At 40.1% G+C, this 23,415-nt stretch overlaps 1 long non-coding RNA gene across 1 annotated transcript in view; it reads left to right on the forward strand.

The window, feature by feature from the left end:
• Positions 1–175: 175 nt before the first annotated feature.
• Positions 176–23,415, forward strand: part of LOC144267275 (uncharacterized) — a 35,923-nt gene continuing 12,683 nt past the window's right edge. The window contains exons 1-3 of the long non-coding RNA XR_013346574.1: positions 176–265; positions 606–727; positions 9,557–9,681. This is a non-coding gene — a long non-coding RNA (uncharacterized LOC144267275). The remainder of the gene's footprint in view (positions 266–605; positions 728–9,556; positions 9,682–23,415) is intronic.

A 23,415-nucleotide genomic window follows, 5' to 3' on the forward strand; every position in this document is an offset into this window, starting at 1 on the left:
TGTGGCACCTTAGAGACTAACATTTATTTGAGCATAAGCTTTCATGAGCTACAGCCCACTTCATCGGATGCATTTTTTTGGGGGGAGGGGAACAAAGACTAACATGGCTGCTACTCTGAATTTATCAGATAGGCTAATGCCAAAAAATATCTTGTTCATTTCTTCCACAGTATACAGAAAGCAATTGTTTACCCAGAAACGTGAAACTTTTTTGTTCACTCTCTGATCTCAACCATCAGCCTTATCTGTGAACTACAGCATTCTGGTAAGCAATACACAGTTGCCAACTTTCATGCAGTAAATAAGCACCCTGACTTTCACAATAAGCCAAAAATCAAGCCAATCCCATTTCAAAACAAGGCTAAAACAAGCCAATCCCTAAGAACCTCAACACTCTGACTAGATCGCCCAGGTGTGCAGTGTGGGACTGTGGTGGGCCTGCTGTGCACCCCTGACTCTCCCCTCCCTTGCCCCCCTCCCTCCCCGCTTGCCAAGAGCCAATAGAAAAAAAGAAGCAACAAGTTACAAGTCCAAAACTAGCCAACAAGCAACTCACAAGCCAATTAAGCCAAAACCAAGCCCAATTTCTGCATTTTTTCCCACAGGTTTGGCATATCTGTAGTAATATGAAAATAAGCATATATCAAAGATACCCATTGGCTTCAGAACTCCCACTTGCAACACTGCTACAAGTTACCTTTAAACCAGGAGAAGCATCTACCCTTAGGTAACTATTTCACATTCTTAGGGCTTATTAGAAGAAATAGAAACTCAGCCTGGTATAAACTTCTGTAAAACTTTGCACATGTAGCATTTCCTCTTTCTCAGGGATATGAGTCATAACATTATAAGCGAACAATGTATTCCAGTAGAGCTTTTAGTTCATTTTGGATTGCATACAAAAGAAAAACTTCTAAGATTCCACAACATTTAGTTTAATAACAAACTGAAGTTTAGTTTAGTCTCTAGCTTTCACAAACTCATCTCAAAGTTTTCTTATCAAATATTAGCTGTAGTCCACACCAAAATGTCATACTTCTTTAACACCTTTTCAAAATAAAAACTCAGCCCTCTGTTATCAGGCAATATAGTCAGTGGGTGGAGGCAGGGTTGTGGTTATTTACATTAGCCAGTTCCAACTACCCTGAACTGACAGAAATTCCCATGGAAATTCTGGTTACGTTAACTTTGACTGAGATATGGGACTGTTTTTGGAAACTTTAAAAAACATCTAGGGAATACTTTTAACTTTTATTAATATGTGGTATCTGAATTTAGTTTATTAAAGACATAAATCAAAGTTGGCTGCTGCTTAGCTTCAACTGGTTTTCACAAGAGAAAAAAAAAAAAAAAAACCAAGGAGAGAAGCCAGTCATATATCGGCCAAGTGTCAACCTTGTGAGAAATCCCACAATATGAGAAATCCTGGAGCCCTCAAAAATGAAGGAACGTGAGGTGAATAGTATTAGAATAGGATGTATCAAAAATGAATGTGTAATTACAGAATTTATTTCAGACTTGGCAATAGCCTTGTGTTCCCAGATATTGCAAGCACATAGGTGAGGAACTGTTAAGGATCATTCACTGCCTCCCATCTACATGCAGAACTCTCACTGGCATCCCATGATATTAACATAACCATCATGATGCATACACAATTATGTTTTCACCATATATACTAGCCATCCAGCTACATTACACAGCCTTATACATTATACAAATGTGTAAGCTTTAATTTTCATGAGTTCTAGTTTCCCTGTTAGAGCACTGAGTTCCCATTCCCCTTCTCCTCATTCAAACACACCTAAGGCCCCAACCCACAAGTTTCTAAGTGACTTCAAGTCCTTTTATATCAAAAGGAGTTGAGGGCACTTGGTACCACAAAGGATAGCCTGCACTAGAGGCCCAGTGGCAGATCCACTCTTTTTGACAGAGGAGTAAACTAATCCCTTTGTAGATGATTTAGTGTTTCTCCTTCATTAGTTCCCCGAATGGGGTGTGTTGCTTTCAATCATCGAATTTGCTGCTGGTCCAGTGAATAGGAGACCAGGACCAACAATCAAACCCAGGTCACTAGCAAGGCAACCCATACATTTCCATTTAATTTTTTTTATCATCTCTCCTAGAACAAGGGAGATTGTAATAATTAGTTGCATCCACTAGATGTCCACATTTCAGCAAATTTCAGCCATAACACCTTAAAAGAATACAGTAGGCTCCTGCAGAGCATGTAGAACTTCCCTAGTCTATTGAAAAAAGTAAACAACATTTTTCAGCTTACTGGGTTTTTTTCCCACGAATGGGTTTGTCAGGCTTTTGGTGTAAAATTGCACATGATTCAACACAGCAGCCAAAAATAACTCCATTTTTATTATATTTTTGATGCTAAATTTACAAAAGGAAACTTTTTGACTGACACACTCTTCAAGTACCTAATATCAGTGGTTTTCAACTAGGGGTATGCATACCCCAGGTGGTACGCACAGGTCTTCCGGGGGTACAAGAACTCATCTAGATATTCGCCTAGTTTTACAAAAGACTGCATTAAAAGCACTAGCAAAGTCAATACAAACTAAAATTTCATACAGACAAAGACTTGTTTATACTGCTCTATATATTATACACTGAAATGTAAGTACCATATTTATATTCCAATGGATTTATTTTATAATTATATGGTAAAAATAAGAAAGTAAGCAATTTTTCAGTAATAGTGTGCTATGACACTTCTGTATTTTTATGTCTGATTTTGTAAGCAAGTACTTTAAAGTGATGAGAAACTTGGGGGTATACAAGACAAATCAGACTCCTGAAAGGGATACAGTAGTCTGGAAAGGTTGAGAGCCACTGCCCAATATTAACTCACTGATTATATTCACTCTTCTTATGATTCTCCATCAGATGGCACACATACAGTATTAAAGAGCAAGAAAAAAATAGTGGGAAATTGTAAATTTAGCACCAAAACTATAATTTCCAAAATGGCTTCAGTTTTGCCTCTAATTTTTCCCAATGTAGTTCCTTTTGCGTTCATTTCAGTGAGCACATTTCCACAACTCTGGCACACGTTTTTATAACTCTCATGCACAATGGTTAAGCACATACTTCAGACATCGCAGCTAGCTTCTAATATTGGTGTGTAACATTTGGCTGGTCATTTGACTGTTTGATTGGTAATGGGAAGAATAATTATACTAGCATGCATGTAATCATGGTAATTGAGCACACATGCTTTTGCACTCACAATTCTAAAATTGGGCCTGCATGCACACGTTTTTGGGTCTGATTCTCATTTCCACTGAGGCTCCTTTTCATTGTTCTAGCAGTGCAAAGGGGCCTTAAGGGGAGTGAAAATTACAACATTTACTACTCCCTTTTAAAGCATGTTCCCGTCTCCTGCCAAAATAATGTATTTAGAGCTCATGAAAGGTGACAGATCTTCTATTTATCTGCAGAACAGGCATAGATTAATAGATTCCAAGGCCAGAAAGGACCATTGTGATAATCTAATCTGACCTCTCTGGCAGCAAAATTTCTCCAAAACTGCTGATTTGCCTCATCATAGATCAGGATTGAGCAGGTTAGTAATACTCCCATTAAGTCCTAGGCCTATCTGGTGATACTGCTAACATGGGTACCAATTAATGTCCTCTGTGGTGATGTTTTTGTGATTGGGACTGTTGGGGGTTGGCTGTGTGCTCCAGGCTGGCAGTACTGCCTAATGGCAATACTCCAAGACATAATGCCTAATGGCAAGAGTCCAAGGGTCAATTTACCTGGCAGTTACAGTTCAGGGTAGTGTGGCCCCCTGGTGAGAGTCCAGAGGACGCCTTGCTCAGCAGCTATGATTCAGGATAATGAGACCCAGTGCAAGAGTCCAAAGGTCGCTTGGCCTAGTGGCTATAGTTTGGGGGTAGAGGAACCTGGGTCCACCTACTCCACTGGGTTTCAAACCAGGGATCTTCGAAACAGTAACCCTTGCACAGGTCTCAGGGCCTGATACCCTCAAGCGCACTCCCTGGGTTACTTCCTACCCTTGTTCCAGTCCCTCCAGTGTCATCTTTGGTTGGACTTGGGGTCCCTCCTGTGTTCCCCTCTGATCCATCTCCAGTGTCTGTTCTGCTGGCCACAGTGAGTTGTCACCCTTAGCTTCCGCTCGACGGGCTTCCAGCAGCTTGGCTATGAGCCTCTGTCCTGGCAACTTCCTGGCAGGAGGCAGCTGCATGTGACTGCTCTCCTCCTCAGTCAGTCCAGATTGAGTGGCGTCCTTCCCTTTTAAATGCTCCCTTCCTCTGGGAGCATGCCCTGCAGAGGCAAGGGGGCATGGCCTCTTGAGCCCACAGCAGCTCTTTTAACCCTCGCCTCACCAATGCAGGGCTGGTATACCCCATCATAGGGACACCTCAGAACTGGACTGAGGCCACCAACTAACTTCAGACACTGGCCAATTCCAAAGATTTGAAGTGTAGTAATGATTTCAGATTACAATCTATCCTGGGCTGCATTCATAGGTTTGACCTAGAACTGAAAACTTCATTTTCAATTACTGTTCCCCTTCTGGTTTGCTTAGCATTTGCCGTTTTATTAAATGTAAGGTAAAATAGGCGTCAGAGGATGATATGCACCTGAGCATTGTAAGACTGAGCTGCTGGGGCCAAATTCAGCCCTGGCATAGTGGCTATAACTCCCACTTGAAGTTGTACTCACTTACTCCAGGGTTGAATTTGACTCCATGCCTTTTGCCTGGTTTATAATAGAGGGTCAGAATAAGGACCTTTTTTAAATCATAAAGTTTGTCTGTATGTTTTCACCATACAAGATGACAAGTGGGTGTTACCCCACATAACCTCATCATGGCCTGATTCATCAAGGCACTTACACTTTAAGCACATGAATAATTCTGTTGACTTCAATGGGACTTCTGTATCAGGGTCCATATATTTCTGAAATATGTGTGGATTTAAGATTTATCCTAAATACTGCTCTGGGATCATGTGTCTTAACTTTCTAAAGGACAGAATAATAACCAGATCAGGATAAATCCCTAAATCATCACATTTTTAAAACTGAAATAAAGCAAAAAATTAATTTGCTGCCAAAAGTATATTGCCTTAAAAAAACATCCTCTTATGAAATATGTCCCAATTTGTAATATTTACTTTCCGTTTATTTAATAACAGGAAAAGGTTTGCAGCTCCTTTGTTGAGTTTTACATGTCAGCAGCTTAAGATTCCTCTTGCTTTTTTCAAAATTTAATTTTATCAGAAAAAAACCCATACGCCATGGCCTATACTAGGAAATATTCTTTATTTTAAATAAATTTATGAAGAGGCAAAGGAAAACAACTGCCTCTCATAAACCAGTGGAAGTACCCTTATAATGGATTGGTGGCTGGGCCTCCTACCCACTTCTGCTTCTTCATCATTGCTACTTTTTCTCCCATGATCTCATTACCTCTCTGGTCTTTTTTTAAACTAAGATTTTTAATTTTTAAATTCTTTTTTGTCCCCTCCCTTACCTGCTGGGCATCTCCCTCCCCTGGTGGCTCAGCTCTACTCAGCAGAGAGTTAGATGTTGCTCATGCCTGGGGAGTGCCCATTGATGGATCCATAGGACCAGGCTTGGTGTGTTTTTGCGACTGAGCTGAATGTCACAAGAGCAGAGAAGTGACGCTTGGGGTTGGTGGGCTGCTTTCTGATTCTGTGTCTCTATACATATGGGCTTCCTCTAGCTGTTGTGGCCGGCTGTACTAGAGTCCTCTAGGGGAACAGGGAGGGAAGGCAAGTGGTTTTCAAAGAGCTTTACACTTCTTACAGCAATCCATTACATTGTTGTATGCTGTGTTGTGGTAGCCATGTTGGTCCCTGGATATTAGCGAGGCAGGGTGGGTGAGATAAATATCTTTTATTGGACCAACTTCAGGTCTGAAGAAGAGCTCTGTGTAAGCTTGAAAGCGTGTCTCTCTTACCACCAGAAGTTGGTTCGATAAATGATATGACCTCATCCATCTTGTCTCAGTAGTACTTACATCCATTTAGGCCTTGTCTCCGTAAAATGACAGCCATGTTAGAGGATCAGGTTACAGCATGGTTTTGTCCTAACCATCTTAAAAAAATGGGATGGTTTTGCCACTGAAGGCCAGACCAAGTCATGATAAGTAGTCTGGTTCTCTTAATATGGTTATAACATGCTTTGATCTTGCTTTAACATGATTAGGACACAAGCAGGTGGTAACTGGGTTCCCTAACATGGTTGTAACATGGTTTCAGCCATGTTAGTCCATATCCGCAAAAAGAAAAGGAGTACTTGTGGCACCTTAGAGACTGTTTTAAAAGTAGCAGCCGTGTTAGTCTGTATTCGCAAAAAGAGAAGGAGTACTAGGAGTACTCATCTGGACTACAGTTACAACAGTCTCTAAAAAAGAAAAGGAGTACTAGTGGCACCTTAGAGACTAACCAATTTATTTGAGCATGAGCTTTCGTGAGCTACAGCTCACTTCATCGGATGCATTCAGTGGAAAATACAGTGAGGAGATTTATATACACACAGAACATGAAAAAATGGGTGTTATCATACACACTGTAAGGAGAGTGATCACTTAAGATGAACTATTACCAGCAGGAGAGCAGGGGGCGGGGGGGAAAACCTTTTGTAGTAATAATCAAGGTAGGCCATTTCCAGCAGTTAACAGGAACATCCGAGGAGCAGTGGGAGGTGGGGAAAAAATAAACATGGGGAAATAGTTTTACTTTGTGTAATGACACATCCACTCCCAGTCTCTATTCAAGCCTAAGTTAATTGTATCCAGTTTGCAAATTAATTCCAATTCAGCAGTCTCTCGTTGGAGTCTGTTTTTGAAGTCTTTTTGTTGTAATATTGTGACCTTTAGGTCTGAGATCAAGTGATCAGAGAGATTGAAGTGTTCTCTGACTAGTTTATGAATGTTATAATTCTTGACATCTGATTTGTGTCCGTTTATTCTTTTACTTTGAGACTGTCCGGTTTGCCCAATGTACATGGCAGAGGGGCATTGCTGGCACATGATGGAATATATCACATTGGTAGATGTGCAGGTGAACGAGCCTCTGGTAGTGTGGCTGATGTAATTAGGCCCCTATGATGGTGAATTTATTTGAGCATAAGCTTTCGTGAGCTACAGCTCACACATCAGCCACACTATGGGAGTGGATGTGTCAATACACAAAGTAAAACTATTTCCCCATGTTTATTTCCCCCCACACACACACCCCCCACTGCTCCTCGGACGTTCCTGTTAACTGCTGGAAATGGCCCACCTTGATTATCACTTCATTATGCTCAAATAAATTGGTTAGTCTCTAAGGTGCCACTAGTACTCCTTTTCTTTTTTAGAGACTGTTGTAACTGTAGTCCAGATGAGACTTTAGAATGTTTCGATTTTGTGCTCTTTGTTTAAAAAAATAAAAAATAAAATAACTCATAAGAGTAGGTTTATATCTGAACTATGGGGCAAATCCTGCCACTCCTCCTTTCTGAAGACATGGAAGAGACCCTTGCACTGGAATCCAAAAAAGGTAGTAGAGATAGGACTTGGGAGGAATTTGTAAATCTATAGTCCAGGGCCTTTTTTAAGCAGCACACTAATTCAGAGGTGCTCCAAATCTCAGAGGATGTATTTCAATTTGAAAATGATAGCTTTCCAAACTGTTAACCCTTTCCAAGACTGGCATACTTCAGTGCACCTGACTGATAAATGCTGCTGCATTCCTGAAGGCTATGTTATTCTGAGATTGTGTTTTTGCATGCTTATTCTCACACAGGATAAAATTACACCAAGCTAAAGTTCTCTTGCTCAGACCCTTCCTGCATAAATTTAAAACAGAGACATTCAGTCAAACAGTGTGTGGGGCTGCATTTGAATGCTGACAGTCCAGTCACTGCAATGCACTGTGTTATGAAATCTACTGTGCTGATTAATGATCTGATAAAATGTCATGTCACAAAGGAAGAATCTGATTAACAGCCACGTGACTGCTGGTTATTTGTACTGTCTTTCAGATCTGTATTAGAGTAAATACAAATGTACAAAGTGAATATAAACAGAATGTTCCTACAAGATTTAGCATGTCCCTGCAAGATTATACATAGGCTTGGAAGAACTAGATTTTTATTGGTAAATGTCGATTTCACCATATACACACAAACTGACAATAACAGTCAAAATTTACAGATAGGCAAAGTAAGAAAAATGCTACTTAAGAATTTATTATAATTTGATTTAAGGATATTTACTTTGTATATTTTGACAGTGATGTCGACAATTTGTGTTTTAAGTTATAAAGTTTTAATTTTTTGAATCTCAATGTTTACTGTCATTAAATAGTTATTGTCCAACCCCCCAAGTATCTGATCCCCCATGATTTCCCTCCACTATGAACATTGAAAAAAATCAGTAAAAACTAAAAAAAGTTAAAATGAACATGAATATTAGCTGTTGAAATTATAAAAAAATCAAATTCTGCCACATCTAATTATACATATTTGTATAGTGCATAATGCTTGCTCCTCACCCCACTCTTTTACTGACAATAGCAAGCAACAACAACAAAAATCACACAGCCCACTCTCCTGCTGGTAATAGCTCACCTGAAGTGATCACTCTTGTTATAGTATGTATGGTAACACCCATTGTTTCATGTTCTCTATGTATATAAATCTCCCCACTGTATTTTCCACTGAATGCATCCGATGAAGTGAGCTATAGCTCACAAAAGCTTATGCTCAAATAAATTTGTTAGTCTCTAAGGTACCACAAGTACTCTTTTTCTTTTTGCGAATACAGACTAACACGGCTACTACTCTGAAAACAGCCCTAACTGTATAATTTACTGATCTAAAATAGATTAGATCATTTTTTTCAATATCTAACATATTTTGTATAAATGATTTCCATTCTGTTTATTCTGAAACATTCACAGCTTGAATTGCTTATTAAATGAAGATCACCTAGAATCTGTCACAGATGGAAAAACTACATCTGTGAATCAGTGTACTCCATTCATTGGTTCACACACAGCAAGTCCCACAAATCTGCTCCCAAATCTGCAAAATGTTTCTGGGTGCTGGCTTATGCATATGGAGCTTAGCTGAAAGGTTTGTAAAAAAATCACATGGGACTACTTAGCTTTCTGATAAATATGCCTCTGAGGAGGCTCATGTATATGTTGTTTAGAGCGGAAAATTCTGGAACACTTAACACTTGCTAAATTTGCTCCAGGTATACTTGTTTCAAACAAATATATTAGAATAACTGGAACAGTGGGATAAAACTTCCTGTCAAATCATGCCTCTTTTGGATAGCATGGACAGATTTACATGTAATCTAATGTCTGCCTCTCTCCTCTCCACTCCCTCTCCCCAACCCAATTAACTGTGTGGGGGATGATAATATCCTGGAAGACAAAAGTCTCCACGGCACATTTATTCCACTTTCAGTTGTGTGTGCATATGGCTTTCAGGACATAATTGAGACCCTAGACCGAAACTCTACCCTTATATATGCGGGTTTCCATTACAGTTGGTGGACCACAATCATGCAAGGACATCACACCTTTATGATCTCCAGTCTTGACCACTACAAACTCCGCTGTGGCCTTCCTAACACCCATCTTTCCATCCTCAGGTCCAATCAAAACACAGCTGGTAAGATTGTTTTCCTGACCCATTGTAATGACCATACCACCCTGATTCTCCTTCTCCATTGAAGAGATACAAATTTATTGTCCGTACAATTAAGGCCCTCCACAATTTAGCCCACCTTCATTTTACCAAAAATCTGGATCCTATTGCATTGCCTTCTATTCCACCAGCAGTGCTGGCTTCCATCATCCGCTTGCCCATATGTCCCACAAGCATCTTTGTTCTCTTTTCCATGCCACCCTTTACGCATGGAACATCCTCCCCAAATGAATCAATAGGGCTACTACCCTGTGTTTCTTCAAATCCCTCCCCAAAACTCACTTCTAGCAGGATTCTTATGGTAAATTGACAATTGAGAATGGCTTGGTCAATGACCAGCAAGGATTACTGATATAACTAATTTCTCGTTTATTTCTTAAAAACTTCCTCTGACTTGAAATATGCTAATTGTTATATAGCTAATATGCATTCCTCCCACTGTTACAAAACAATTGGAGGGGGTGAATGAGGGTAACACCCGTTTGTTGTATCAGGCTAGTCTACACTACAGACTCTTGCTGGTGTAACTATGTGGGACGATCCCTGACTGACATAACCAAGCTGAGAGAAACCCCGAGACACTTATATCAGTGAAATTGTGCTTTTAACAGTATCACTTGTTTCAGTCATCATGGAGTCATTTTGCTATCCTGCTACAAAGCACAGCGTTGTCAGTGTAACTACATCCACACTAGGAGTGCTTTGTCAGTAATAGTATATATGTAAAGCATGCCTAGCATAGACATGGCTTTAGTTTAGATTATATGCTTGTCAGGGAAGGGACCATGTTTTCAAATGTGCAATGGAGCCTCAATCCTTCTTGAGTCTTTGGGCATTAAGTACTGCAAATACATAAAAACATGATAGTAATCAATTTATTTAAAGGTAAAGGTATATTGTAGAAACTATAGGAGATCCCAAACTAACAGAATATAATTGTAGATTTATATGGCAAATCCATGCAATTTATATATATATAAAAAAACAAGAGAGTTGAAATCACTTACTCATTTCCCCCACGTAACACCTAATGACCTCACAAACACCTAATGCCATGCGGGACATGCAGTTGTCATTTGCTACTGTGGAAGAAAAACAGAACACTGAACTCAAGTAAAAAGTCTTTGAATTCACCTTTAAATTCAGAATAAAAAAATCTATTTACACTCAGTACGCCTTACTGTACAGCAAAAACAAGTTTACTTCACATGCCATTTTCTTTTATAATCTGCTCTGACTCAAGTACTGAATAAGTATATTATTTACAAAATATCTCTATCACCACACATTTATCTTGCCAAAAGGAATTAAATGGTTACACATTAAAACCATTTTTATATGCATGATACGCTACAGTAGACATTAGTATATGCTATTGTAAAACTTGTTCTGTTTTATATGCTGCGAAACAACTTACTGAGGCTTAAAGGAAAAGGTGGCTCCATAGAAGGAGGGAGGGCTAAATACACTGAGGATTTAAGGGAGCTCTTCTTTACCAATTACGCGCTTCTGATAGAACTAAAAAATTTATTTTTTAAATTCTTAACTCAAAGCCCAAATGTCAGTATACGATTTTAATCACAATGATTAGAGGTTTAGTTACAGTTACTGGAGGAATAATATTGGTTAGAACAGGGAACTAAATATCAGGACTTCTGCATGTTAATCCTGACTGCCACTTACTTGCTCAGAACCTTTTGGAGGAGGGCAGAGGGGAGAAATCGATTAATTTCTTTATGCCTCAGTTTACTCATTTGTAAATGAGTCTAATAATAGCTGTCTGTCACAGTCACAGGCCTAGCTGCACTTCTCTCACCTTCCTGGTCTCTTTGAATGGCCCCCCTCAGCAGACAGGCTTTTTGCCTTTACCTCTCCCAGAGAGGAATTCTGCAGCTCTCCCACCCTTAGACAGTTCCCTGGTGTCAACTGTGTTTACCCAGCAGGAACAATTGGGTTTGGCACGTGCGGTTCTGTGTCTGTGGGATTCTGTAACCAGTGGTGTATATAGAGAGCAGACACCTTTCTTAAAATCAAAGTATTGTTTATTCTCACAGTAGGAACAAAGCGTAAGAGGAAAAGATTTTTAAAACAACAAATAGCCTACAGGCATGTCTCTCTTACCTAAGGCCTACCATTCCCTGATAATAACCTAGGCAGGACTATCTTCTTTAGATATCCCAGTGGGTGTCTGTGTCAGTCAGGTTTTCTCTGAACATGTTTAACAATTATCTCCAGCTCTCTTGAGAGAGTCACTTTTTAAACTGCAATAGTCCTTTTGATCTTGCGTTTCCATTTTTTTTCTTGTCTAGCACTGACTTGTATCACCCCCATAGTTTTTACTGAGGGGTGGCATATTTTGCTTCTTGCTCATTTTTCCTGACAAACCCTCTAGTACTAAACCCACATATTCATGCAGTGAACATTCCCAATAACCAGGATAACACTGAGTATTCATAAATTACTATAGAGCAGCTACACGTCTATCACACTGGCTATCTCACAGGAATGTTGGGATGCTAAATTACTTTTTGAGAAGTACCTGGAGATTCCTGGCTGACCTCATGATGTATTATTTTTAGTCCAGATCTATAGATCTTAAACCACAGCTGTACTCTGGAAAATGGTGGTGCAAAGGTGGCACCTTCTTACCCAACAGATCTCTCCCTTGTGTATATTCAGAGTCATATCTACTGATGGTAGTCAGAATGTTTATCTATTGCCTTTCACTCCTGCTCTGACTGTAGAGCCGACACATGTACAGATTCCACTCCATCCTGTGCAGCAAACAGAGTTGTTTACTAAGTTCCAATCAGCTACATCTGCACAAACCCACTGAAAGCAACAGGTTTGCACAGGGGTCATTGAAGGCATATCCTGAAGATAATGGTGTTGTGTGGGTGTACTTAAGGAATTAATTTGGCCTTCAGAACCTTTAGAACTTGTGATAATGTGTAAGATGGAAAGATCCTACCTTGGTATTCAGAACACAGGTTGTATCTTCTGGGATGCCAATTATTATTATTATTATTGTAAATGGAGCATTTTTAGGCACTGATCCTGCAAACACTAATGCACTTCTTACAAGAAGCCCCACCCAACTCATTGTTACCACATATGTGACTAAAGATGTGCATCTGCATAAATGTTTGCAGAGTTGGGCCCTCGTTATGAAAAATCACTTAGAGATAATAAACATGGAGCCTGAGAATGCTTTTATTCTCTTTTTTTGCACTGTCACTTTTCAGAGTAGATTCAAAGTATATTAAAAATCTGGACACATTTTGGAGGATCATTGTTTGCATCCTTCCTGCAGGCTTTTAAGTAAAAATAGTTTGATGGCTACAAAACAAACCGTGAGGCACAAAGTTTTGGTCCAAATATATTTCATACAACCTGATGTAACGAGAATAAAAATGTTAAGATACACTTGAAATTATGCTCATCAATATTCTTGTATCAAAGCGTTTCAGTACAGTATTCCTTCTGTACGTTCCTTTATTATTAAATAGTAAACTATTACATTCTGGCTCTCAACATGATTAAGGTCCATTAAAACGCCATCTATGCTGCCAAGAACAACCTCATACCATGTGCTCACTATTTTCATGATGGTAAACTGTAAAGCTTAGTGAAATGCATTTTTAAGTAGCAATTTGTTCTTGGGTTTAGAGCACACAAGTACAGGAAGAGCTGAAGAACCTTGGTTTAGGTAATATAAATAATCTTAGAAAAACTCCATTTAAATTCTAAAGGCCAGATCCTCAGCTACTATATTTTGCCATAGCTCTAGTGATGGCTGATATACACCAGCTTAGAGTCTGGCCAAGTCTCAATGATCATTAGATCAAATTCAATCCTCTGATAATAATCCAGCCCCACTGAGTATAATGGTTTTGCACTGAGGTAACTGAGAGGAAGAGTTAGCTCAATATATTTAAAACAATAGGCACCTATTGTAATTACAAACATTAAAAAATATGCAGGCAGTTAAATAATTTAATTCCTTATTTCCTATAAAGTCCCATGCAGGCAGAAGGAAAAGATGTCTGTGCAATATTAAATCATGGCCTTCAGAAGTTGGGATGTCTGTTGAATACAGGGAATTATACAACATGCACTGCCCAGGTTTTTGCTTAAAGATAAAAAGATGGATAATAAAAGTAGAATGCACAGTGGCATTCAGATGCTATTAAAATTGAGTAAATGCTATTATCAAGACAAGAGCAAGTTCAGGCTTTTCAATTAACGCTATAATTATTATTTAGGAAGAGTTGGAATGTGGCTGCCCCTTACAAAGATGAGAGCATAGAAAGATCACCTAATGAGCCATTCTAAATAGTTGGAAACGTTGCTGTTCAATATGTCATTCAGTCTGTTAGGAGTTTCAGACTATTTCTTCACTACATTTCTAACTGATGTTGCTTTATCCATTGAATGTGCACATGTTAAGCATGGACTCTTAAAGAACGTGAAGTCTAGTGTTGCTGACTGTATGTGATATCCAAGAAAGGGTTAATATGGGAAACAGGTTTCAGGAGCTGCTAGAAACAGGGTTGTGCCCTCTATGTATGATCAGCTAATAAAAGTGCACTCTGAAAGCTGTAGTATTGTTCTGTGACTGAAGTATTAAAATGAATTCATAAAACTATGATTCAGCTATTTAGCAATCAGCAGCTCATTTGAAATGGCCAGATATAAATCAGGTGGGACTAAAAGAAAATATTGTCCAAAAGAAGGGAGCATTCCTGTGTGTTAATGTATGGGTTGGTAGCGTGACCTTAAATGACCTGGTACCGATTGGCAGACCTTAGAGTTTGAGAAATGAGCTGTTACAACACATATTAATGGCATGGTTATCACATGATAACTGATGTCAGTAATGTCTATTAATGGGAAGTCTTGGGATTACAAACTATTAACACAACCCTTTGCAAGATTTCAGACAGATTGCATCAATTCTTGCAGTGGGTGCATGATTCTCTTGAGCCAACATTGTATATTTTAAACAAATGATTTGTGGTTGAATTTGGATGCTTGGAATAAGTAAAACAGCAACTGGCTGTTATGCAAGGTCAACACACTTTCCCCCATGGACTTTCTCAAGGATGCCACATGCTTGACACCTTTCCAATTTATTATTTATAGGCACCATAATCTAACAGACAGGATGCTGGACTAGGAATAAAAACATCTGAATTCTGTTTGTGCTCTCCCACTCACTCAGTGTATGACCTTGGCTAAGTCACTGCAACTCTGTGCCTCAGTATCCCCATTTTACAGATGTGGAAAATGTTATTTATCCACCTTTGTAAAGTGCTTTGGAAGCTATCCAGGAAAAGCACTGTTACTGAAGGATCTTTATTTCCTAATATGAGTTTTGAAAACAATTGTGGAATAATAGGAAAAATATGGATTCATAAGAAGAACAGCATCTGTTGAAATGCAAATTTACATTTCCAGCCCATTAAATATATATTATGCACATTTTAATAGCTTCATAAGCTTCATTTTACTTCATATGGGATATTCTGGTCTCTCAGGTAAATAACAGGCTTTTGAAAATATTTCCAAATTACGTGTTCACTTGAGAAAGAACTGGTGTGGTCGTTTTGGTAAATGATCTGCCTTTTAGAAATGTGCATGAAAAATTACTTTTCTTTTATTTCTTAACACATAGTCACAAGGAAATAAAACAATCCCCAGCCCCAGACTTTTCAATATGCAGGTTACAATAAACTGAAAAGAGCCAGGAAATGTTGAATTAGGAAGAACTGTGTGTAAGAACAGACTTTAACTGTTCACTCACCTCCACAAATCCAGTACAGCAGTAGTAACTGATGTCCAGTACATGGGCCTTACAGATTGCTCACTCTGTGACAGATAGTAAGACAGGAGCCATGCTTTTTTTTTTTCTTTTTTTTTTCTTTTTTAAAGAATACAAATACATCTGCTAGTGCAGATCAGCACAAGAGGGTCTATTGACTTTTACTTGTTTACACATCTGGCTAATCATCACAGCAACTGAAATATGTGAGGTGTTCATTCAAAACTAATTCCGTGCTTGTGCCTTCCATTTGCCAACATTTCTGATCTTAAAAGCTGAACTGATATTTAACCAGATGAGACCAAGAGAAAAGATGAAAGAAGTATATTTTCTGTTAATCAAAATCTTCACACATAAAATCTGTAAATTATAGTTAATGTATGACTTAAGTATAAATATCCACTAATATGCAAAAGGAATGTAGGAATTGCCAGAGTGGATTGGATCTGGGGTCCATCTAATCCAGTATCCTGTCTTCAATAGTGGTCAGTGCCAGATGCTTCAGAGGAAGGTGTAAGAATTACACTATGTTATTACAAAGCCTATTATTCTTCCCTCCCAACACACGCAGACACTGACATGATCAAATATTATGTATGCTGAGGTAGGACCAGGATTTTACTGAGTTTGAACTCACGGTTAAAGAGGTAATTCTTATTCTAGCACCAGATCAAGTAGCCACTGCCAGGCTGTGTGTTTGAGATATATACTAGGTCCATGGGAAGGAAATCTTCACCCCCAGGCTGTTGACATGATCTTTAGCCACCGTTGCATTACTGCATGCAAAGTGGTAGCCACTGGATTTCAGGCACAGATCCAGCAGCCCCAGCCCTGCTCCTCTGCTACCCCACCCTTAAATGAATACAGCCTTTAAACTGATATGCAGAGTAACCCCTTAAGCATATGTAATGGAAACTATAAAGTATAAAACAGACTTAGACTGACACTCATGAACCAGGTGCAACATTATTACTGTTACATACACGTATGTCATGTTTTTTAAGATTAGTTTCAGATTCAGGAGGAATCCAGAGTTAATCATTGTAATTTAGACTCCTGCCAAAATATCCATGTAAATAATCTCCCCAGTGTTTATTCTGCATATCAGCAATTCAAGGAAAGCTCAACTGTTTAGTCTTTGTCACCTCACATCAATGTTAAATAATTTAAATGTACATACCCTGCTAACTAAGATATAAAATAACTAGTTACTTGAACAACAGGACACCTAACATTCAAGATGCTGAATGTGATTTGTAGGAAGTTCTTGGCGGGTTTGATTTATCTTTCATTTGTACAGGGCTTAGCATTTTCAGCATTGGATGTCTCATGAAAGGAGGAGGTAGACATATTTCATAAGAAAAACAGCAGTCTACTGTATCTTATCACTCTATAGCCAAAACAAAAAGGAGGTGATCAAGTACTAGCTAGCTGTCTTTAAAGATACATTATTGCTATCTGCCTAACGCCATTGAATAAAAGGATACAATGTCATTTATGCATTACTGTCATATACAGTATTTTGGTGATGCAACAATCAGTCCATATTCTGCTCCTGGTTACATCCGTGCAATTCCATGGAAGTCAGTGGGATCCGTAACCCACTGTTTAACTGCAATCAGCTCAGGATACAGGCAACTTTCTGCAGTAGTCAATCCGTGCTGCCAGCACTACGCAACAAGTTTTCCAGGGGGAAGGAAGCATAGCTTCACTAATTGGAAAGAACATTGAAGTAAGCAGAATATAATTACACACTTTGAAATTGGCCAAGGCACTAGGTTAATACCCCTCTGCTTATGCAAAATGCCAGAAGTTCTTTCAGCAAACAACAGTGGCCAGAGTCTTTGTTTTACACCTAAACCAAGAGTTAGCAGCACAGTTCCCCCTAACCATGATTCATTACTTATAGAAGAGGTTTCAGAGTAGCAGTCATGTTAGTCTGTATTCGCAAAAAGCTTATGCTCAAATAAATTTGTTAGTCTCTAAGGTGCCACAAGTCCTCCTTTTCTTTTTATAGAAGAGGGACGTGGAAAACATCTGTTAGAGCATCTAGTCCATGCAGGATTGTTCCCTACAGTAAATTTCTAGTGCTTTGTTTCATCTCACTTTAAAAGTCCCAAGAAATGGAACTTCCCTTGGGACTCTGTTTCTCAGTCATGGTCCTTGGTCACTTAGTTTTCCTTAATATTTAGCCTACACTTTCCTTTTCTTAATTTGAGTTGCATTATTCTAAGTTATAGCTCCAAAACGCAACATCACCATCCTATAAATGGTGTGGTTCATTCAGCTGAGTCATCAGGAAGTAATATCTTAGTCTGATCCATCTGATAATCATATTTCACTCCCTATAATTTGGAAGGCAATAAGTTGGACACACAGGGCAAATGTATCCCAAATAGGTATCCCCATGTTTGGAGTTACCCTCACTCATCTGCTAACCACAGAGCACAGTCTGGTTTGTCTTGCCCTAAGGTGAGGTTAAACTTCTGTTGACTTTTTCAAATTCAGCCCTATTGCAGTACTGCAGGGTCATGTTGCCTCAACACTGAGTTTCAAAACATAGCAAAACCGACTTGGCCCTTGGATGATATTTTATTTTGTCAGAGCCTAAGAGGGCAGCAGCATTCTTAGCAGCAAGATGGTCTGAAACATCTGTCTCCAGCTTTCCCCTGACCTCAGGGAAATAATCTGTAATCTTCATATTTTAATTGCCACTGGGGTTTGTGGGCTGAGGGTGGGTGGGAATGTGGACAGGCTTCATATTTTTGCAGCTAAATTAATCCTACATGATGTGAGTGAGCGTGTGTGTAAGTTAAATGGCAGCCTAATTATTGTGGGAATAATGTAGCTACAATACAAAGACGTTAAAGTATTTGTGGGCTTCTTTTCCTGTCACTAACAACCTACACATCTTGGAAATCAGGGGTTAAAGTAAAGTGACAGCACCGGCACAAACCTTCTATTGAATCTACGTTGCCTAGGGGAGCACTGCATCCCCAGAGTATCCCCTCCTAGGCAAGATTCACACAGAAGAGGACTCTGAAGACGAAGCTTCTTGAGCCTGGTTGTGGAGATTCTCAGGCAAATCTGGGGCTTCCAGCCATCCTGCCAGTAGATAGAGCTGTAGCACCTGATGGGAGAAGCATTCCAACCAGGAGTAGCCAGTCCACCTCCCTTTCTCTACATGTGGATCGGTCCCTCAATACAGCTTCCCCTCTCCTCCCAAGAGAGACAGGAAAAAAGAGACCCACCCCACTCCATTTTCTTCTCCCTCTCTTGGTAGAAAGCTATAAATGCATAATGCATATTTTAATGCAAAATCTGTTTTTGAAACATTTTAGTCTCCTAAAACGGCATTGGCTATTTCAAAGTTTTCCAGCAATGTGCCCCTCCCGCCCTGCACCTCCCATTTTTATTTGCTTTTGCATCAGTACAGATTCTCCATCTTAGCTAAGAGTAAATGATGGCACCGACAGAAATGAGAGAGGGGAGCACAAGGAATGTTCCCCTACAAGCCCCCCCCCCCACTCCCCTACACACAAACTTTTGTTTGTCTGGGGATGGGGTTGCATGGAGACAAACTTATCCTGGGTACATCTCTTCTTTTGGCCTCTTCTTCTTTCTCTTACGGCATACTGATTCCGCAAGATGATGTCACACTGCAACACCAAATGGTGCCAAGAGACATCACGATGTTAGCAATATAATATAGGCATGTCATACAGGAACTCTGGTAAAAGACTGTCTTTATTTCTGGGTCCCAGCTACATGACATGGGTCACATTACAAAAGGATATAGCCCTGTCTGTGGTTGGGGTCAGTGACTCCTGTGTATGTGTATCAATGTGGAAGTTACAACTTCCCTATGAACGTGTGATCGCTTTTAACTTCTCAGTGAAATGTAAAGGAGAGCGAGATGCCATTTTGTTCTCTCACTTATTTTGAATTAAATTCATATTCTGCCATCTGCAACCATTGCCACATATCTTGGGTTGTGTTCAAGTTGCTTTATTTGGCAGCAAAGACAATTGAGTACAAACAGCTGATTGCGCAAACAAGTAAATTATTCCATTTCTCCTCTTGTGAAAGTTTAAAATTTTCCAGAAAAATTATCTGCATAATATAAAATTACCGTTTAGTTAGCACCAGCTCATGTGCTAATCACTACCTCCACCCATAACTTCTAGTATACATAATGATAAGGGACCCAGTTCAGCCCTAGTGTAAAGGGGCACAATTCCCATCAAAGTCGGATGGGCCTACTGGAGTCATGTCTATTTATACCAAGGCTGAATTTGACCCAATAAATAAGATAGTATTAAATTACAATAATCCAAGAATAATTTTAATCTTAACAATGGAAAACACCCTAGAATTAATGCTATGAAACACTGCATCATGAATCAGGCATTATTCCTGCTTTTATAGTATATGACTGTTACGTGGCCCTGAAAAATATTTTGCATTCCACTTTGCAGTAAACTTCAATATGTATTGACAAAGGTTATTAAGTAGCACAAAAACACTGAAATGCGGCAGGAGGTTTCTCCCACTGTTCAGTGGCCTATGTGGAATGAGTTGGTCTCAGTCCTGCTCCTAATGGAAAGGTTCCTGATCCAAGTGGAATTAGTAGCACCCATATTTATGAGCTCAGTAGAGTGACCAAGGACTGAGTATATACAGGCACTAAATTATTGTACATCCCTAGAGGTAGACTCCCCACGTTAGGATTAGGCACATTGGTGACTTTCTGGATGGAAACTTGCAGCCTTGCTGCCCAGGCTGCATACATCCTATAGATAGGGCCCTACCAAATTCAGGTTCATTTTGGTAAATTTCATGATCAGAGAGTTTAAAAAATTTTAAATTTCACAGTTTCAGCTATTTAAATCTGAAATTTCATAGTGTTGTAACCGTTGGGGGTCCCATCCCAAACGGAAGGTTGTGGGGGTGTTGCAAGGCTATTATAGAGGGGTACTGCCACCCTTACTTCTGCACTGCTGCTGGTGGCAGCACTGCATTCAGAGCTGGGCAAGCAGCCAGCAGCTGCCACTGTCTGGCCACTCAGCTCTGAAGGCAGCATAGAAGTAAGGGTGGCAATACCTCGACCCTCTAGAACAGCCAGATTTCACTAAGGAGACCAGATTTCATGATCCATGACATGTTTTTCACGGCCATGAATTTGGTAGGGCCCTACCTATAAACAGTCTTCAGTCTCCAGAGATGTTAATTTGTCTCCTTTCACAAACATGAAATTCTCTTTGTACGTATTAAAAAGGAAAAAATAAATAAAACAAAACCCCTAATATGCCAGAAATCCAGCCATTCTTTTCAGAAATTAATCTGAAGAGAAATGTGCCACAAGAAACCCATGACACAGCCTGTTGAACAAACCTATTAAAACTTGTAGGGGTGCCATTTAAAAATAAATAAATAAAAGAGCAGGGGGTTACTTCATATCCCAAATTACTGTCTGATTTTGAGTCATGCATTCAGAGTCTGTAATGAAACCCATTTGTCAGATACCCAGAATAATACAGTCACTGTGTAGAAGATTTTTATTTTCTGTATAGGGCACAGGGAATAAAGAATACAATTTCTGCATATTTTAATGGGAATTATACAGCAGTTTCCCAGACACCCAGCCTGAAAATACATCCCAGTTCCCCACCTGCAGCGAGAGATTGTGCTGAGCTTACTGATGGGTGGCTGAATCAAAAGGCTAGCAGCTGAGCACGCCTAAGTACAAGGCTGAGGAGATCCCTGAAATTTTTGGTGTGACTGAGAAGCAGGTATGGGAAAGGCTGCTGGCTCCGATGTGTCAGGGATTACATGATAGGCGTCACATGAGTGAGGGCATTGCTGCATAAGGAAAAGCAGCAAATGTTTCGTGAAATGAGCTATGTCTTTCACTTCGAGGAATAGAATGGTGTCCAGGGTTATTTTCAGACACGGGCACCTGGTTGTGGTTGAATGGGGTTTAGGGACAGCCTGCTTCAGTTTCCCCATTGTTAGGCTAGTCACCATTTAGTCCAATGGCTAGTAGTTCCTTGCTGTGACTCCAGCTGGATTGTTAATAGTCTTTTCCCATTTCAGAGCAGAAAAGAGTCTGGTGAGTCAGGAGACCAGAAACCCTAACAAAGGCTCTGACTTCTTGCAGTTCAGACCCCTTTATTCTTCAGGCTTTCATAACCCCTCTGCTGGGGTTGGTAAGGGAACCCAGATCCACCCACCCACCCACTCCTCTGGGTGCCAGTCCAAGGATCCTTTGTGAAACAGTTTCTTCCAATCCCTTTCTGCTCCCCTGGACTGCTTCCTACCATGCCTCTCTTGTAGGCTGTTTACCAGACTTATGCTCGTTGAGCCTCTTATTCTGGAGGTAGAGGCAGAACCTGGGCAGCTTTCCACCAGTACAGTGCTGAAGGCTTCTGTCCACAAGGGTTCCTCAGCCTCTCTGGAAGCCATCACTCCCCGTTTTTTTATCTCCCCAGCTGTTGCAGGGCCACCAAATCAGCTCTAGATAAGGAGGTAGCTCATCTTCCTGTTAACTCATTAGCACATGGGACAACATGGGATCTGTATACCCTGTGACAGGTGGCAAGAGCCTTTGACCAATGGTACTCAGCCTTTGATAGCTGGAAAGGCATTTCATGATCTGATGCAGCCACAGAACATTTTTCAGAGTAGCAGCTGTGTTAGTCTGTATCCTGAAAAAGAACAGGAGTACTTGTGGCACCTTAGAGACTAACAAATTTATTTGAGCATAAGCTTTTGTGGGCTACAGCCCACTTCATTGGATGCATGCAGTGGAAAATACAGTAGGATGATTTTATATACACAGAGAACATGAAACAATGGGTGTTACCAGACACACTATAACGAGAGTGATCAGTTAAGGTGAGCTATTACCAGCAGGAGAGAAAAAAAACCTTTTGTAGTGTTAATCAAGATTATGTGATATAGAGTGCTGGATCAACCCAATGAGCACTCACTCAGCAACATTTTGGGCCGATCTCTCCACTCATACTATATATATATATATATATAATCCTTTAGTCCCGCCACATAAAGAGCTCAGAAATGAAAGGATGGCACTGCAACCCTGTCTTTTCACAGATCTGGCTCTCCTAGACTATCTGTGCAGCTCCTCTTAACTCTCACTGGTGGCTGGCACATCGATCCTCCGCTGTTCAAACTAGTAGCATGCTATCCCCTCCTCTGGTGTCAGTACAGCTGTTGCCTTAATTGGTTGCTGTCTGAAGACAAGCAGGACCACTGCCCCCACTAGCATCCTGGATGACTGACGTGTGGGGAAAGGAGATGTGAAAAATACTCCCACCCACCCACTCCCCGCACCCACTGCAGCAGGGAACAGCACAAAACCACTCCCTACTACTGCCTCTGACTGCAGAGAGGGTGCTGAAAGCCACTGAACAAAACAGTAAATCCTGTACATGATGGAAACCACTTCAAGCCAAGGAGTGCTCCCAGCATCCCTAGTTCCAGCAACCTTGTTGCCATGTTTCAGACCAGACAGATCAAATGGGGTGCCTGCAAGAGCCACATGTAGGATTTGGAATTACTGCATGAAGCTAAAAAGCTAAGGGTGGAGGTTCAATGCATTAGATATGCTGTGGATGATAATCTGATTTCAAGACCGTGGGAAGAAACTACAAATATGTGTAGTCTGCACCAAATACTTGGGGTGTGTCCAGACTAGCCTTTATAGAGGGAATAACTACCTCAGGTTAATTAAGTGGTGGGAAAATACCCACATGAAAACATAACATGAGCAGTGCCTTGATCTGCAAGTAGTCTCATTGTTTTCAATAGAACTGTTCATGGAGCAAGATACCAGTCAAAATGAATGCAGG

This window comes from Eretmochelys imbricata, chromosome 7 (assembly GCF_965152235.1).
Source record: "Eretmochelys imbricata isolate rEreImb1 chromosome 7, rEreImb1.hap1, whole genome shotgun sequence".
Classification (NCBI taxonomy): Eukaryota; Metazoa; Chordata; order Testudines; family Cheloniidae; genus Eretmochelys; species Eretmochelys imbricata.